The following is a 17,716-nucleotide window of genomic DNA, read 5'->3' on the forward strand; positions in this document are numbered from 1 at the left end:
ACATTTCAAGGAACATGAAGACCCTGGGAGGAGTGGATGACATCCATTGTGCCACCCTTATCAACAAACTCCTATGGGAACACCAAGTATTCCATGTTTTTTAGACTAGATGAGGACTCAAAGCACTCCATCATTAGCAAGGGAACCTTCCTTGCTAGCCAGTTACACTTCAGTACTATCAACCTGAAGCCATGAAGGTTGAAATTAGAAGAAAGAAGCACATGCCTTCTGTTGATCAAGATGGTATTCAAGAGAGGAGGTAGAAGAGGTTAGCCAGAACTGTGGCTGATGAAGATAAAGCTCTAGAGACCTTTGGACTCGCTAAAAAGGTTCAAAGGATCCTTCAAGAGTAGTAAGGCAAGGTCCAGACCAGGAAGCAAGCCTAAGAAGAAGAAGAAGAAGAAAAAGAAGACGAAATTGTTCCCAAGGAGCAACGAATCAAGAAAACACATGAGGAGTCCAGACCCTTTCGTCCAATGCAGTCCCAAAGGACTCGTCCAAAGACTACTTCAGTCAGGAGAAGTTAAAGGCAAATCACTAAGCTCTACTTCATTGAAGACATGCCCAACAAAAAGCAAAAGATTCAACTAGTTAACTACTCCCAAGATTGGAAGACCCTGTTTCAAGGCTAAAAGCTTATCATAAAGCTTGACGCAAATGATTCTACGACCTCATGGAATCAGACAATGTAGTATGATACCAAGGGAGCCAACCCTTCCAACTCTACATGTGTACTTGCTTCCCAGCAAAGAGATTCCATTAAGATATTATGGCCAACCAAAGTTTACCACATTGATGATGCTAATGCATGCTTTATGAATAACCCTGAGGATAACTTCTTGAAACGTATGTTGCCGCTACCCACTATATTCTGCCATCACCTCTTTGACATTCAAAAGACAATAATGGAAATTCTAAAATTCTACATCCAACGCCTTCATAGACTACAAAAAGCTGACAAAGCTAACTATAAGGAGACTTGGAAAATTAGGCTGGAAAAGGAAACCAAGAGTTGATGTAGTAGCCAAACACACAGCTATCGTCAAAAGGAAAGCAAAGGTAGAAACTGAAAACACCAGACCCAACAAAATGGTTTCCAAACCAACTACTATAACTACTGAAGCATCCAAAATGGATGAGTCCACTCCAAACATAGTACCTAAGAAACCAAAAGCTAAGGCGGATAAGGCTCTAACTAAATCAACCTCATATGAAGCCACCTCTAAAGATGCAACTGCAGTCATTGTCCACACTACCAGCTCTACACCCACTCCAACCAACTTCGCTCCTCCAGAGGTAGTGACAAATTAAAGTGAAGGAAATGATTGCACTGGCTATGGACAACTTCGCTAAAAAGCAGAAGGCTGAGAATGAAGAGTTCAGACGTACCATGCAACAAGCGATTGCTACTCAATTCAGTAGTCTTGGTGAATCTCTCATTCTAATTGCAACAAGGCCAAATGCATTTGTTTAGTGTTGCAGCTTCATCAATGTCACTTCCACCTACCCAACCTCCACCACCAGTAAGTGTTCCACCCACCCTTCTAACCCTTAATCCAAACCAAACACTTAGTCTTGACCCTCCATCACAAACAGCCATTTCCCAAACACTTCTGCCACCTACTTATTTTGATATTCCACCACTACCAAACCACCCATAATCAACCCCCACTCAGGGTCCACAATGATGTCCTTCATCAATTATTTCACCTTCAAACCCCAGTCAATCGATAAAATAAGGTGTTTTGAAAAATATATTTTTGTCTACAAACTACATCCACTCATGCACATACATATTAGACTTAGGGGGAGCTGAAAGCAACCAAACATAACATTCTGATATGTTGTCATTCATACTACTATTATTCTAATATATACTTGTTATATTCACTGTTCAAAATTTATATAGTTTGTCATCATAAAAAAGGGGGAGATTGTTAGACATTGGGTGACCCAGACATCTCTTATGATTTTATAAAAACAAAGATATAAATTTATGCTTAACCACTATATTGCATGTAAGTCAACAGGTTTGATGATTGGAAACAACACTAGAAGAGCCCATCCAAAAATGGATAACTCATTTTTTGGAAGCATGAAGCACTCGTCCAATGCATCCAAACAACAAGTGGAATAAGCATTTATTTGAATTACCTATTTGTTCCATTTTATATGATTATGTTTTAAAAGAAACATATATGCAAAATTATCCTTTATTTCATTTTATATGATTAACGATCATATTAAGTTATGAATGACAGAATTGGAAAGTTATGATCCTATCAGACAAGAATGTACAATATCCTCTTAATTCAAGAAACGAGGATCAATCTACACAATGATCATAAAATTCAATTTTCAAGATACTTTTTAGAATTACAAGTGTCACTCTACCTATAAATACGACATCAAAGATTGAAGAACGATGACGAATGTACAAGAAAGACAAAGAGTCGAGAATTAAGAAATGAGAGAAAAGAAGAGCAATTGTTGAGAAACATACTAAGCCTAAAACAGTCCATCCTTTATGTATACATAGTATCAATGAGAGATAAGAATCTTATTATAAATCCACTCTGTGAGTGTTGTTAAGAATCTTTGATTCTATATCAAACCTTTGTTTGTGAAAGCCAAGAGTGGCTTAGTGACAAAATAATATCATAACATCTTCCATTTCAAAAAGGTTTTATATTTTGACTAACACACTATTATGTGAATGTATGTATATGAAGTTTTGAGTATACAGGTTTTAATGATGCCAAAGTGTAAGCACAAAAGATTGCTTCAAGGATAATTCAAAGTTAAGAAAATACGATTGCTTCAAGATGAATTCAAGATCAAGCAAACAAAGATCAAGAGAAAGATAAGACTTAGTTTATGTGTTAAAAGAATCTCACATTGTTTGATAAGTTTTGGCCTCATCAATTGCTTTTCAAATGTTTTTATCAGTTCAAAAATAAATAAATGTTTTTGCATTGGTAATCAATTACCATGTATTGTAATCGATTAATAGAGATAGATTGCATATGGGCTTTTCAAAAAGGGCTTTGAAATTTGAATTTTAAATTTGTAATCGATTACCAAGTGTTTGTAATCAATTACAAGTAATGAAACTTTAGAAAATACTTTGAAAAGTCATGACTTTTCAAAATATAATTGTGTAATCGATTACCAAAATACTGTAATCGATTACTAGTGAAAGAATTTTGAAATATATTTTGAAAAGATACATCTCTTCAGAATTGTTTTTGAACAGCCACCAAGGGCCTATATATATATGTGTGTCTTGACTTCGAAAATATTTAGAGTTTTTCAATCTGAACATTAAGTGACAAATTCTCTCAAAACAAACAATTGGCCAAACACTTTCAAATAATTTGAGAATTCTTCTAAGACCTTCAACATGTATTATCATCTCTAAAAGAGAGAAATCCTTCTGTACAATTCTATAAACTTTGTTGTGATCAAGAGACTATTCGCCTCTTGACTTGTGAAAATCCTAAGCACAAGGGAGAGAGATCCCAAGGTGTGTTCAGAAGTTGTAAAGAGTTTACAAAGTTAGTGGAAAATCTCAAGTGGGTTGCTTGAGGACTGGACGTAGGCACGGGGAGTGGCCGAACCAGGATAAAAAAGTTTGCATTTCTCTCTTCCCTTATCTTGGTTATTTTATTGCATATATTTTTATCTTGCATACTTAAAGAACATTGTTGAAATAATTTGAATCTTTATCTTCATCTTCAATATTCTAAACCTATCATTTTAAAAAGGGAATTAGAACTTGTTGATTGGAAAAAATTTTAAACTTAACTGACCCCCTTTTAAGTTATTGAGGCCACTTATCCAACAAGTGGTATCAGAGCGGGATTCTTGGAAAAAGTTTAAAACTTCAAGAATAGTTATGGCCTCATCAAACTTTCTATTTCCCGAAGGAAACTCCATTAATAGGCCTCCTATCTTTAATGGTGTGGGTTATCACTACTAAAAAACCCATATGCAAATTTTCGTAGAGGCTATAGATTTAAATATATGAGAAGCCATTGAAATTGGTCCCTTCATCCCTACATTTAGAGTCTCAAATTGTAAAAATGCAAAAGAAATGTGGGATACATTTCAAGTAACCCATGAAGGCACAACTGATGTAAAAAGATCTAGAATAGATACCCTCACACATGAATATGAACTTTTCATAATGAATCAAAATGTGACCATACAAGATATGAAAAAGTGATTTACACATATAATTAATCATCTTGCATCATTAGGAAAAGTATTACCTAATGAGGATCTCATTAACAAAGTACTGAGACGTTTAAGCAGGCAATGGCAACCAAAGGTAACTACAATTGCAGAATCAAGAGATCTCAACAACATGTCTCTTGCAACAATTTTTGGGAAACTTCAAGAACATGAAATGGAACTTATGAGACTCAACCAATATGAAGAAAATGACAAGAAGAAGAAAGGACTTGCACTTAAAGCATCATCTTCTATTTAGGAAGAAAGTGACAAAGAGGATTTGAATGAAATAAAAGAAGATGAAGATTTTAGTCTCTTCGTAAAAAGATTCAATAAGTTTATAATGAACAAAGGAAATCAAAGAAGAACAAACTTTAATTCAAAGAAGAAAAAAGAATATTCCTCTTATGTTCCAAAGTGCTATGAATGTAATTAACCAAGACATCAAATAGTTGATTGCCCTACTTTCAAAAGAAGAATGGAAAAATCTGACAAGAAAACCTTCAAAGACAAGAAAGGAAAGAAAACATACATCACTTGGGAAGATAATGACATGGATTCATCAGGTGATTCAGAAAATGAAGTCGTAAATCTAAGTCTCATGGCCAAAAACTATGAAAGCGAAGAAAAGGTAACATCTTCAAACAATAACTTATCTATTTCCTTTGATGAACTTCAAGATGCATTCAATGACCATAAAGAATCAGTCAAAATTGCCAAACTAGTTTCATTTTCTAAGAAAACTAATCCAAATTTAGAAAAGGAAGTTTTGAAATTAAATGTAAAATTAGAAAATCTTAAATCTGAAGTTAAAACATTAAAACCAATAGATACAAACCAATCTTCTACTATAAATTTAATATATGATAGCAATGAAGCATCTCACTCAAGTAAATGTTGTAACAAATTTAAAGAAGAAATTAAAGATCTAAAAGATTCTCTTGCCAAATTTACTCTTGGCAAAAAAAAAAATAGATATTATACTAGGAAAGCACATATGTGTGTTTGATAAGGTTGGATTAGGATATAAACCTAAAAAACAACACAAAATGTATAAAAAATTCTTTGCATCCACTCAAAAGAATAGTTCTCCTTTCTTGACATGTTTTTATTGTGGTGAGAAAGGAAATAGTGCATTAGCATGCTATTTTAGGAAAAATAGTAATAACATTGGAAAAATGATATGGGTTCTAAAAAGATATTTAATCAAAACTAACATTCAAGGACCCAAGAAAATTTGGATACCTAAATCAAAAATATGATTATATGAATGAAGGATTCATTGAAGAAAAGTTGGTACATTGACAACAGATGCTCTAAACACATGACGGGAGATGCATGAAAGTTTACTCATATTTCTCCCAAGAATAGTCGACATGTGACTTATGGAGATAACAACAAAGGTAAAATTCTTGGAATCGGAAAAATAGGTACAAATCCATCTACCTCCATGGAAAATGTGTTACTTGTTGATGGTCTTAAGCATAGTTTACTAAGTGTTAGCCAATTATGTGATAAAGGCTTTCTAGTATCATTTGATTCTCATAATTGTTTTTATTGAATGTAAGCACGACAAGAATATAGAACATATAGGATATAGAACTAATAATGTATACATGATAAATTTAAATAAAACATCAAATCATACTCAATGCTTTTTAAGCACAGATGATGAATCATGGTTATGGCATAGGAGAATTACTCATATAAATATGAAACATTTAAATAAATTAATTTCAAAATATTTAGTAATTGGGTTACCAAAACTAAAATTTGAAAAATATAGATTATGAGATGCATGTCAAAAAGGAAAACAAGTAAGGGTCTCTTTCAAATCAAAGAATATTATTTCTACCACTCAACTCTTACAACTTTTGCACATGGATCTTTTTTGTCCTTCTAGAACCATGAGTTTTGGTGGAAATTATTATGCTCTTGTTATTGTACATTATTGTTCAAGATTCGCATGGACTCTATTTCTTACTCACAAAAGAGATGCATTTCATGCTTTTAAGAAACTTGCTAAAATCATTCAAAATTAAAAAAATCTCAACATTGCATCTATTAGGAGTGATCATGGAGGAGAATTTGAGAATAAAGATTTTGAATTATTTTGTGATGAAAATTGCATTGAGCATAACTTTTCTGCACCTAGAAATCCTCAACAAATTGGAGTAGTTGAGAGGAAAAATAGATTATTAGAAAAATTAGCTAGAACTTTGCTTAATGATACAAATCTTCCTAAATATTTCTGGGTTGAAGCTGTTAATACCGCATGCTATATAATGAATAGAGCATTAATTAGACCTATCTTAAAGAAAACACTACATGAATTGTACAAAGGAATAAAACCAAACATTTCCCATCTTCATGTTTTTGCATGTAAATGCTTTGTGTTAAACAATAGGAAAGACAACTTAGGCAAGTTTGATGCAAAATCAGATGAAGGTATGTTCCATGGCTATTCCTTGAATAGTAAAGCTTTTAGAATTTATAACAAAAGAACTATGATTATTGAAGAATCAATTCATGTTTCTTTTGATGAGACTAACCCTATAAGGCCAAGAAAGGAAATACTTGATGATATTACAAATTCCTTAGAAGACATGCACATTCATGAAAAAGATCACAAAGGCAAAGGAGATGGAAATTATAGAGACTCTTAGATCAATGAAAATCAAACAAATGTGGATCTTCCAAAGGAGTGGAGAACTTCAACATATCATTCTCTTGATAATATCATAGGTGACATCTCAAAAGGGGTAACAACTCGACACTCTCTTAAAGATGCATGCAATAACATGGCTTTTGTTTCTTTAATTGAACCTAAAAACATAATTGAAGCCATAATTGCTGATCATTGGATTATTGTTATGCAATAAGAGTTGAATCAAGTTTGGAAATTAGTTGATAAACCTAATGATCATCCAGTTATAGGAACTAAATGGGTATTTAGAAACAAATTGGATGAACATGGAATTGTTATTAGAAATAAGGGTAGATTAGTGGCTAAAGGATATACCTAAGAAGAAGGAATAGATTATGAAGAAACTTATGCTCCATTAGCCAAATTATAAGCCATTAGAATATTATTAGCTTTTGCATCCATAATGGATTTTAAAATTTATCAAATGGATGTTAAAAGTGCATTTTTAAATGGTTTTATTCAAGAAGAAGTGTATGTTGATCAACCTCTTGGGTTTGAGAATTCAGATTTGCCTAATCATGTCTTTAAATAAAAAAAAGGCTCTATATGGTTTAAAACAAGCCCCTAGGGCTTGGTATGAGCAATTGAGCAAATTTATTTTAGAAAAGGGCTTCACAAGAGGAAAGGTTGATACCACACTTTTCATCAAAACAAAAATGCATGATATTTTGTTAGTTCAAATTTATGTAGATGATATAATCTTTGGGTCTACTAATGATTCTTTGTGCAAATAATTTCTCTCAAGATATGCAAAGTGAATTTGAAATGTTCATGATGGGTGAGTTGAATTTCTTCCTAGGACTACAAATAAAACAAACAAAGAATGGAATCTTTATTAGTCAAGCAAAATATTGTTGTCAGACCCTAATTTCGTCCAGGGAATATCATTCGATATGATATTTTGATTCTTGCTAGTCGAATTACGGTACTTGGCGCTAGTTACAATGCGAAGCAAGGAATCACTCAGCGTTTTATCAAGAAAACAAAAAGATACTAAGGAAGGGGGCAAAAAGGTCTTTTTTGGATTTTTCTAGACCCTAGCTCGCCCAGGCTAGCATCTGGCTCACCTGGGCCATGAAATGGCTTCGTGTCTAAGCAACCAGCTCGCCTAGGTGAGCTCATTCCTTCAGGGCTAAGTAACTAGCTTGCCTGGGCGAGCTCCCCCTGCCCAAAAATGGCTTTTTCCTATAAATAGCCATGCTGGGGGAGGGGTTTAAAGGTTCAGAAGTTGGAAAAAAAGAGAAAGAGAGAAAGATGAGGAAGAAGGGAGAAAAGTGAAGCCGAGGCACTACCAAATATCGACCTTATCATCCCCTACATCATTCTCTTGTTCTGTGTCCCTCGTGCAATAGTCGGTTAGTTTTGTTTTTTAGAGTTGAATGTAATCTATGTTCCCTTAGGGGTCCCCTCTGTTATTATGTGCATATTCATCTTGTCCATTTATCATTGATGATCTCATTTTTATTTGTAAAGTTTAATCTTAACCAATCACTAGTGTCGTAAAATGGTCTTTTAAAGAGATTAGAAGCTAATAAACAAAACCAAAATAAAAATCAAATCATAACTAAACTTCTCTCCATGAAATATCATTTGATATCGTTTCAAGGTCCAATGCCTTAACGACCTTCTTGTTTGTAATAAAAATGAATCTCTCTAAAGCATAAAACCAACACAACACACAAATTTTCTTACTTTAAAGAACTACGTAGGTCTGAATTCCTCATCGCACCTGAGGATACATAGGAGTAAGGGCAGCCCCCTTGTCAACCCCAAAAAATAAAGAAATATAAAAAGGGAAAAATAAATAATTTTGAAGTCACGTTGTGAACACTCGATTAAAGGTTGCCGCCCCTTGTGGCGGGCGCGTGGGGTGCTAATACCTTCCCTATGCGTAAACAACTCCCGAACCCTTATTTTCAAAATTCGCAGACCTTTTTTTGGTTTTTTTCTAACATTTTCCTTAAATAAACGTTGGTGGAAACTTCCACGCATTTTCTTTTTAGAAGACGCACATTTTGTTTTTCGCCTGCACGCCCATCATAGGGTAGGTTGCGATAGATGGTGACTCCACTATGGACTTGTTAGAGAGTTAAGCCATTCGATCAATGTGCAATTTTATCGCCACTTCTTCTTTATTTATGTTCCATTTTCTCTTTTATCTTTTGTTTTGTCCATATTTGTGTATAAACTTTGCTATGTTATTGTCTTTGTTGTGTATCTATCTATCTATTACATTCGTAGTTAGAATGGTTTTTTGCCATTGAATCCTATGGTAGATGACATGTGATGTACTTGTTGCATCTACTTGGGAGTTGTCTGTTCGCTTGGCAAGTAGGGTGGGGTAATTCTTAGATTGCTCTATGCACACATGGCACCTACACTTTTGCACACACGTTGAGATGTTAGGCCCTATACCTGGGTCTGTGTGAGACATAGAGAGTGGAGGTCGATCTGTGGTCATGTTGGGTCTCCGACTAGCTTGATAACAGTGAAGTCTCATCTAGAGTTTTCCTCTTTTGATGATGCATTGTCACTGGTAGTCCTTACCGCCACAATGTTGTTACCTAAGAGGATGATATCTCTAGAAGCCATTAAAAGTTACATAAAACCACCCTTGGGAGTTGTCACTAGATAGCGAACTTTTTGATCCTTTCCATTAGGTTCCTGAATTAGGGACACGGAAAAAACTCACCATGTTTTGTTTCCTTGATCAAATCATGTATATCTTCATAACATCATAATAGGACATATCTTCCCTATATTTACCATTTTATCATGTTCACGCGTGGCATTTTGCATAAATCATTACATTGTCACACTGGTTCGTTTAGCATGTTTCTTTGTGCTGCAAACCACATACCTTTTGTTGTCATTAGTAGCATGTTATGTTCACTCATGCATACTCTTGCCACATAGTTTCTCATGCCTTGCGTTCTTTTCTTTGTTGTCAAAGTCACAATGAAGCGTGAAAGTCTGCACCGCATTCTTAGTTGCATGTGTTGGGTACCATGGTAATAACTACAAACAAACCATGTTGGGTTTATATATTTCTTTCTCCCAATGAAGATCAAGAGTTGCAAGAACATGGTACCCAATGCATTGTGAATAAGAAAGGGTGGTCTTTCAGGCATCTTGTGTTAGTTTGATAAAAACGTTTGTCATGCATATCATAACCATGTCCTGATTCTTCATCATATCTCCTCTATGATAGGGTGTTGAAGTATTGGTCATCAAAATTTCTATTCTTGCGAACATAGGGTCGAACCAAGCGTGGTCTTTTAAGAAAAGGTTCTATCATGTCAAAGTAAAAAATCTGGAAGTAGCCAGCTTACGAAAGCTGGGGCAGCAGATGGATCAAGTTCAACGTCAGGCTTTTAGCAAGATATATGGGAAGATCTGGGATCTAGCGATGATAGAAGTGTCAATTCAAGCCATCACATCTCTGACTCAATACTATGACCAATCACTCAGATGCTTCACTTTTGGGGACTTTCAATTAGCACCAATCATAGAGGAGTTCGAAGGGATCTTAGGATGCCCGATAGGAGGAAGCCATACCTCTTTTCTGGGTACTATCCTTCTATGGCGAGAATAGCAGAAGTGGTCAAGATCTTGAAATGAGAATTAGATTGAGTGAAGCAAAGTAGGAATGGAGTATCGGGAATACCAAGGAAATGCTTGGAGGAGAAGGCGGAAACTTTGGCAAGCCAAGGAGAGTGGGTATCATTCAATTATGTATTAGCACAGCTAGTGTTTGGGACAATACTATTTTTGAATGTAGACTGGCTGGTGGATCTAGCAGCGACCAATGCTTTTCTTGCTTATCACCAAAACAAGGAAAGCCCGATCAGTGCTGTTTTAGCAGATGCGTATGATACATTCGACTTAAGATGCGAGAATAGTAGTGCAAGAATTGTCTGTTGTACACTTACTCTTTATGTATGGTTGGTATCCCACGTCTTTAATCATGGAAGTAGATCTGTCTGCCCCCTACAAGGTCATCACATGTGCTCAAGAAAGGACAAAGCGAATTGGGAAGAACTCTTGGCAAGCATGACGAGAGCGTCCATTAGTTGGTTCCTGCGGTGGAAAGAAGGAAGGGAAGTAGTATTATGCTCATGTGAAGGATTTCCAAATGTCCCTTTAATAGGGATGAGGGGTTGTATTAAGTATAATCCTATGAGAGGTGCGCCATCGGAGGAAACCATCACGCCTTTCATCGCACAAGGGTTCAATGATGCTAATACAAAGATACTTCAGAGGATCCGTAACGCATGGAATAAAGTGGGAAGAAAAGATAAAGAACTTAGCAGAAGAAGCAATGGTGTCATAGGCGGCTATCACAAATGGTTGAAATCTAGAATGCCAGGGATAACTTGGCTCCCAAAGCTAAAGGGTCTGGATGGGGAAGCGGCTAAAGTGCTTGAGGAGAGTGAAGAGGTGCAAGCTGAGCTCGAAAAGACAAGAGTAGCGAAGGAGAAGCTGAAGGTGGTAGTCACTTGAGGTAGAAATCGACATCCCCTTGGGCATACTCTCGATGATCCTCGTGAACCTCGTTGGGCTGTTGAGGAGGCTCCCTTTCAAGGATGGGGGAAGGGATATGACCCGCGTCATCACGCATGACTGGTGGCGTGTAATTAGGTGGTAATCCATAAGGGTAAGCCACCCGGTTGTATCCCAAATGGGGGTTGCTGATGTGCCCCAGTGTGCTCCTTTCTCATCCTACCGCGTTTGGGAGAGGATGGTGCGCGGTAGATGGGAGAGTTGGGTCTGCTTCGGTGGCCGAACTAACAGCGGCAGCGGTGACCACATTATTCTCCATGAGTTGTCTCCTTCCTAACATGGCCTCCATCATGGAAGCCATTTTCTCTTTCAAAGTTGACATGTCGGCTTTCATCTGTTCCTGTGTCTCCTCTTGGTCACCCGTCATCCTAGATTTGGATCTGGTGCGATTGGGATGCCTTGGGGCGCGTTTAGTTATGGCGTTTTTCCTAAAAAACCAAACGTGAGGAGTAGGTAAAGAAAAATGAATGCATGCTAGAGATAAAATGCGGGAGTGATTTGATTCGCACTGATCTTTGGAAAAAACATGGGATAAACTCATTTTATTCAGAAAGTTATAACTAGTCAAGATCTGAGTGACAGTACAAACTTCCTAGTGATTTCTAATTATATGGGCCATTAAGTCTATCATATGCTAACAATAGCTGAGAAGTCCGTGGATCTCCTCGGGGGCGAAGTAGGTGTCCCCCATTGCTTTGGCTTTGGCTAGCAATCAAGGAAGTTCTTGACTCCCGTTCAAGGTAAGAGCAAATAAGTCCATCCACATTGTTGCCTCTTGATGTAACGAGTCGATCACCCTTTGTCATACCCTAATTTCGTCCGGGGACCTTTGCTTGGTGGCATGCAACTTTCATTTAACCATTTGGAGGTACTTGGCACCCATCGTCAGGCAATTTGCGAAGTTCCGTGACATGCCGGAACTCAAAAGGAAGCATCGTTGCACAATTTGTGAGGTTCCGTAACATTCCGTAAGTCAAAAAGGGGATGATTATGTAATCCGCAAGGTTCCGTAACATTACGGAAAGAAAACAGGTATCATTACGAAATTCGTAAGTTTCCGTAACTTTACGAAAAAAGAATCACCAAAAAAAGGGCAGGGGGTGTATTTAGAGAAAATGGGGGTGCAAATAGCAACCAGGCCCACTTGGGCCCTCCAGAAGATTCCTCCAGAAGGCGGTTGCTTCTGGAGGAAGTCACCTTGCTCGCATGGGCGAGCTGGGTGGCAAGCATCTCCCCCATTTTCCTATAAATAGGGGGAGAAGTGAAGAGGAATTTCGTTCAGCCCTCCTGGTAATTCAAGAATCACTTGAAATTAGTGAAAAAAATTGGTTCCGTGAAGAAAATCCGAGCCGAGGCGCTTCCGTAAGGTTTCCGTAACGTTTCCATGGGGATTTTCGCGAAGATTTTCAGCCGTTCTTCGACGTTCTTCAGTCGTTCTTCATCGTTCTTCGGTCTTCAACTGGTAAGTTTCCAAATCGAGCTTTTCAATTCATTCTATGTACCCGTGGTGGTCCTCATTTGTTTTTTTTCGTGCTTTTATTTTCATTTTTATTTACTTTCCGTACCCCCTTTTGACGTGCTTTAGTCATTTGCTTAAGTTATTTTCTCGCCTAATCAAAAAATAAAATAAATTTCCACCGATCATTTGAATTGTAATATCCGTTAGTTTCTATTAAAATGAAATTCGACCGTTCGGTCATGCCGTAACTACGTTGGAAACCAAAAAAGGGTAAAATAATAATATAATAATCAAAAATATCTTTTAGTAAAATAAATCAAAAAAATCAATCGGACGTTTCTCTTTGGGGTTTTTCTTTCTTAATTGAATCGACTAATAACCAAAGTGAAGCTAAGGCTAAAATCAAGTCATAAACCAAAACTTTTGACGTTGCCTAAAAAAGCCATTTTCAAAGGTCCAAAGCCTTGAAATGGTCTTTTCCGCTTTTTTCGATTAAGTGTAAATTTCAAAAGGGGCTAAAATCAACATGTAGCTTTATTACCTCTTTCAAAAATAAAGAGAACATTAATGGTCCAATGCCTTAATGTCTTCTCTCTTTTCAAAAGAATCGAAAGTTTTTTTAACGGTCCAACGCCTTAAATAACCTTTCATTTAACAAAAACATATCTTGCAAAAAGGATAAAAACAACTTAACCAAACACTTTGTTCACAAAGAACTACGTAGGTCTGATTTCCTTATCGCAATTAAGGAATACGTAGGAGCAAGGGAAACCCCCTCGTCAACCGCAAAAAAATAAAAAATATAAAAAGTACAAAAAGAAATAAAGACGTAAGAGGGAACATAAAAATTGAAGTCATGTTTGCACATTTAATTAAAGGCTCCCAAACCTTTCACTATAAAGTTTGTAGATCACGTCTTTTTCCGGTTTTTCCGACGTTTTCCTCAAATAAACATTGGTGGCGACTCCGTGCATATTCCTTTCTTGGAACACGCACCCGCGAGTCACGCGTCGCCCTCCCGCCGAAGGGTAGGTTGCGACACCCTTCCTCTAGCCTCCTTTTCCGCGTACACTTGGGCATACTCGTCCGCCACTTTATGCTCGTGGGCTATGGCTAGATTTAGTTCTTCTTGGTACTTGCTGACGATGGCTAACATGCTGGTCTCTGTCTCACATAAACGCTGAGACAAGTTTCTTTTGGACCTTGAGCAAGCAGCTAACTCCTCTTTCAAGACCATGCTATGTGCTCGTGATTGGTCTCTCTCTTCCCTTCAAAGCTTGAGCTCACTGTTGCTGCCCCACAAAGCTCCACGGAATTTGTCTCGGCCATCCTCTTCCTTGCGAGCCCTATTGGTTTCTTGTTCAAGGGCTCTTGCGGTTGCTGAATTTTCTTCTCGTAACCCGACACACTCTTTCCGGACGTCTGTAGCAACCAACTTGAATTTTTCTTTGGCAAGTCTTGCTTTTCCTAGTTTGGTTTTTAGAGCCCGGACTTCTTCATCCTCTTCCGGAGCTTCGAAGCTCTCCTCTTTGATAATTTTCAACTTGGAAAGCCAATCTAACCCTCGTGTACGAACTTTCAGCCATTCATGATAACCACCGTTGATGCCATTACGGATGCCCCTAAGTTCTTTATCTTTCCTTAACGGGCCTTCCCACGCCTTATGTACTCTTTGTATAGCATTGAAACTTTGCGCACCGAAATCTCTCACAAGGAAATGAGAGAGGCTCTCTTCCGTCGGTGCTCCCCTCATGGGGTACCCTAACTGTCTTATAGCAAGTGCGGGATTGTAGTTAATGCAACCCGTCGTTCCTATTAACGGGATGTTTGGGTAGTCCCCACATGAGAAGAAAACTCCCTCCTCTCCTTCCTTCCATCGAGGAAACCAGTTGATTGTTCTGCCTCCTATCCCAGCCAAGTGTTGGTCCCAATCTACTCCTCTCTTTTCGACACACGAGCGATGGCTTCGGAGCGGACATGGATGCCTTATGTCTTGTTGGAATAGGTGTGAAACCAACCATACACAAAGAGCGGGTAAACAGCAGATGATCCGTGCGCTACTCTTCTCGCACCTTCGGTCAAATGTGTCAAATAAGTCCGCCAAGATAGCTACCACCGGGCTTTCTCTGCTATGGTGATATGCAAGGAAAGCATCAATTGCGGCTACGTCCATAAACGAGACCCACTCCTCTTGATTCGCCATATCCCTTGCCTTGCCTTCTAAGTACTTCCGTGGTAGGCCCACTACGTCGTTTCGAGTTTGCTTTACACGATCCAAACCTGGAGAAAAGATACGGTTTCCTTCCCCCAAGAGGACATCCTAGAATCTCCTCAAATTCTTCAACAGTCGGTACTAATTGGAAGTCCCCAAACGTGAAGCATCTCAAAGGCTGGTCATAGTATTGGGTGAGTGATACAACGACTTCTGTGGATATCTCTACTATGGTCAAATCTAAAATCTTTCCGTACGCCTTGCGGAAGGCTTGCATTTGGAGAGGTCCCATCAACCGCCCTAACTCCTTAATGCTAGTGATATCTAGGCCCTTAATCTTGACTTGTTAAAACCTTTTTCCAGTTTGATTTATTCCCATGTTCTACTAAAGTGAAACAAAAACCCAGTGCGAATCAAAACTCCGATATCTATCATGGGTGGAATGGATGAATGCATGAAGAAATGCATGTGACACAGATGCAATTTATGGATATGGGAGCCCGGGAAATTGTCTCCTTCTTAGATACAACGTCTTGGGGTAGCACGGTGCCCGACATATGTATTTAAGAAGGTGACACGGACCCTCCGTTGGTTTGCCAAAGAGAGGGGATCAAGACGAAACCCGTGCATGATAAGGCACAACATGGGAATGTACATAGTACGACACTATCCACAAATAAATATAATCATAGGGCTACATGACATTTTGACTATATGCATGACAGTGTGAAAAAAATGGCATGCAACGTGCTTGCTCCGTGCCCCTATTTTAAGGACCTATATGGGAGAGAGCTAAAAGAGCTTTTAATGATAATTCCCAAGGTGGTCATATCTCTCTTGATGGTCTCTAGAGGTATCATCACCTTTGAAGAACATATTGCGGCAGTAGGGACTACTAGCAACAATATGTTGTCAAAGAGAAAAACTCTAGATGAGGGTTCACTGTAATCAAGCAAGTCGGAGACCTAGCATGATCACAGACTCACCTCCACTCCTTAAGTTCCCACGAACCCGGGTATAGGGCCCTTTTTTTCAACTCACCGTGTGTGCAAATAGTGTTGGTGTTTGTGTGCATCAAATGAATAAATATTTACCTCATGCATACATTTTTAAAACACACTAAAAGCATCAAAGGGGTTTATATACACAAGAACATAAGAAAATAAAGACAAAGAAAAAGAACAAAAGGGAAGTCATAGTAAAGAAAGCACACTGATTGATTGGCCTAATTCTCTAAAAAATAGTCCCCAGTGGAGTCGCCAACTGTCGCAACCTACCCTTCGGCGGGAGGGCGACGCGGGGCTCGCGGGTGCGGCTTCCATGGGAGGAGAACGTGCGGAGTCGCCACCAACGTTTATTCGAGGAAAACGTCGGAAAAACCGGAAAGGTGTCGTGGTCTACGAACTTTAAGTGAAAGGTTCGGGAGTTGTATTTACACACGGGGAAGGTATTAGCACCCCACGCGTCCGTCACAAAGGACGACAGCTTTTAATCAAGTGTGCGAATATGACTTCAATTTGTGTTATCTTCCCCTTTTTTACGTTCTTATGTCTTTTTATGCCTTTTTTTATTTTTTATTTATCTTTTTGTGGTCGACAAGGGTGTGTCCCTTGCTCATATGTATTCCTCAATTGTGATAAGAAAATCAAACCTACGTAGTTCTTTGAGAACTAAGCGTTGGTTAAGTTGTTTTTATCCTTTTTCGCAAGATATATTTTGGTTGAATGAAAGGTCATTTAAGGCGTTGAACCATTAAACAGTCTTTCAGTTCTTTTGAAATGAGAGAAAATATTAAGGCATTGGACCATTAATGATCTCTTATTATTTTATTTTTTTGAAAGAGGTGACAAAGCTACGTGTTGATTTTAGGCTTTAGAAATCCACGTTTAACCAATAAAAGCGAAAAGACCATTTCAAGGCGTTGGACCTTAAAAATGTCTTTTTAGGTGATGACAAAAGTTTGATTTATGAATTGATTTTAGCCTTAGTTTCACTTTGGTTATTAATCAATTCGATTAAGAAAGAAAAACCCCAAAGAGAAACGTCCGATTGTTTTTTTTATTAGTTTATTAAAAGATATTTTTTTATTATTATATTATTATTTTGTCTCTTTTTTGGTTTTAAACATGGTTACGGCATGACCGAACGGTCGGATTTCATTTTAACAAAAATTAAAAGATGTTACAATTCAAATGACCGGTGGAAATTTATTTTATTTTTGATTAGGCGAGAAAACGACTTAAATAAATGACTAAAGCACGTCAAAAGGGGGTACAGAAAGTAAATGAAATAAAAATAAAAGCACGCGAAACAAGTGGGGACCACTAAGGGTACATAGAATGAATTGAAAAGTTTGATTTTAGGAACTAACCGGTTGAAGACCGAAGAACGACGAAGAATGAAGGAAGAACAATGAAGAACAGTGGAAAACCTTCGCGAAATCGCCCACGGAAATGTCTCGGAAGCTTTATGGAAGCATCTCGGCTTGGATTTTCTTCACGGAAACAATTTTCCTCACTAATTTTAAGTGATTCTCAGA

This window comes from Glycine max, chromosome 16 (genome assembly GCF_000004515.6).
Source record: "Glycine max cultivar Williams 82 chromosome 16, Glycine_max_v4.0, whole genome shotgun sequence".
NCBI classification, from domain to species: domain Eukaryota; kingdom Viridiplantae; phylum Streptophyta; class Magnoliopsida; order Fabales; family Fabaceae; genus Glycine; species Glycine max.